Source organism: Penaeus monodon, chromosome 19 (assembly GCF_015228065.2).
Source record: "Penaeus monodon isolate SGIC_2016 chromosome 19, NSTDA_Pmon_1, whole genome shotgun sequence".
Taxonomy (NCBI): domain Eukaryota; kingdom Metazoa; phylum Arthropoda; class Malacostraca; order Decapoda; family Penaeidae; genus Penaeus; species Penaeus monodon.
The window spans coordinates 34,593,833-34,594,099 of NC_051404.1; positions in this window are offsets into that span (position 1 = coordinate 34,593,833).

A 267-nucleotide genomic window follows, 5' to 3' on the forward strand; every position below is an offset into this window, starting at 1 on the left:
ACAGTCCCAACAAGAAATAGCAAAATACCATATGCATATATTGAGAGGAATTGCTATTTCCTCGATAACTTCTGTTCGCATAATTATTTGCAACTCGATATCTGCAATTTATGTAAGTCCCATAACTATAGCCTTTTATAACATTGCATTGCATTTTCAGCATACTAGATGAGAATAGGTCAATAACTATGCTCACCAACTTAACAAAAGTGAAAATAAACTAGAGTGGAAAATCGTTGTGATCGTTAGTGAAATGTGATACACATA